At 47.0% G+C, this 1,893-nt stretch overlaps 1 long non-coding RNA gene across 1 annotated transcript in view; it reads left to right on the top strand.

Moving 5' to 3' along the window:
- The window catches only part of LOC106820984, a 4,038-nt gene that overhangs the window by 443 nt on the left and 1,702 nt on the right, over positions 1–1,893 (top strand). The window lies entirely within an intron of this gene.

Genomic DNA, 1,893 nt, shown 5'->3' with positions numbered 1-1,893 from the left:
CAAGCGAGACGATCTGAACGAACTCCTCCGACCAGATGGCATATACGTAAACATGCGTTTTCTTTGTATGATAGTTAGAGTATGTTGATAGTTTAGATCATTGATACTGCGAGTAAGATTGATTGCGGCGTTACAGTAATGCGGTTAGGGAATATAAGTTAACGGGGTATAAGTATATATATGTGTCGCGGAGTTAGGGAGTTAGACATACCGCGGTTATATGCGCGGGGTCGGGACGCAACAGATTAAGCGGGGGGTAACGTTAGCGAAGGTACAGACGGCGCTGGTAGGTGGCGTCAGGCAGTTTATTAAAATGACGAATTTATAACCAATGTGGTGTTGAGATTGTATCGTGCGGTGATTGGAGGAGAGTGAAAAATAAATATGATTCATGTGTGTATTATATAAAACTTGGCGTAGAGTTGTTTATCATATCAGGGTTCTCCAAAAGCACTTATAGCCTGGTGGCCCGCCAGGCTATCGTCGAGCCCCGTCATCCTAAAATGCACCCGCCACTCTAAATATCATAGCCGCCACTCTAAATATCATAGCCGCCATGCTAAATATCATAGCCCCCGGACCCCACTAGCACGCAAAACGCCTTCGGCGATTTGCAACTAGAACCGTAAAGGCAGCACCCGCCATGCTATAATGAAAAAGCTTGGAGAACCCTGCATATGGCTGTGTTTTATATCCTTGAGCTGGTATTTCTTCACAAGGTATTAAAACATAAATACGATCACGCCGTCGCGCGTGGCCTTTAATTTGAAGCACGCAGTGACATAAAACGTGATACGCAGCTCTAACGCATGAGTGGTCTAATCCGATTGTTTTTCCCAGCGGTTAATGCACATTCCGTTTCAGAAAGCGTAGGGCTAGGTAACGGGCAGTAAGGGAGTATAAGGTAATCTACAATGGCGCAAGGGATAAATATGGGGGATATCGTACAGATTATGGGGCTGGCACTTAATCCTGTGGTAAGGGAGATAAGAGATGAGATGAAGCTGCAGGGCATACGACGAGAAGTAAGGAAATTTACGGGAGATGCAAAGGCAGATAGCATGAAATTTAGAGAATATGAGAGACAGTTAGAGGGAATAGGTGCTCGGCTGGGGGCGAATGCAGACCTAAAGGAGGTACTCCTCATGACTACAGCAGGATCGGCATAGGATTTTTGCATTCGGCAAACAAGAGAGAATGCGGGGATAGGTGGGGAGGAGCTATTAGAACTGATGAGGGAGAGATTCGGGGATCAGTTTGAACGGCTAGCCGCGAGACAAGATTTGAAAAGAATCATGCAGAAGCGGGAAGAGACGATACAGGAGTTTGAGAAACGAATCGCCAGGGTATACAGTACGGCTTACCCAGGAGATATAGGACACGCACCGGGAATGCCAGGAACGTTAGTAGAATCCTTCATAGATGGATTGGCTAAGAAGGCGATTAGGAGGAAACTAATAGCGCAGAACCCTAGTACTACCCTACAAGCGGCAGCAAAATTAGCGAGAGAAGATAGACTAGACAGAGAGGTAGCGCTGAGGGAAAAAGAGGTCCCAATGGAGGTAAATAGCATCACAGCAAGGGAAGAAGAAGGTCGATTAAAGTAGATGGGGAGAGAGAGAGGGAGAGAGAGAGTGAGAGCGTGTGAGCGAGAGAGAGAGAGAGAGAGCGAGAGAGAGAGAAAGAGCGAGAGAGAGAGAGAGAAAAAGAGCGAGAGAGAGAGAGAGCGAGAGAGAGAGAAAGAGCGAGAGAGAGAGAGAGAAAAAGAGCGAGAGAGAGAGAGAGCGAGAGAGAGAGAAAGAGCGATAGAGAGAGAGAGAAAAAGAGCGAGAGAGAGAGAGAGGGAGAGAGGGAGAGAGAGAGAGAAAGAGAGCGAGAGAGAGGAAGTGCAGA

Source organism: Priapulus caudatus, unplaced genomic scaffold (assembly GCF_000485595.1).
Source record: "Priapulus caudatus unplaced genomic scaffold, Priapulus_caudatus-5.0.1 Scaffold54, whole genome shotgun sequence".
Lineage (NCBI taxonomy): Eukaryota > Metazoa > Priapulida > Priapulimorpha > Priapulimorphida > Priapulidae > Priapulus > Priapulus caudatus.
This window is presented reverse-complemented; position numbering and strand designations above follow the sequence as displayed.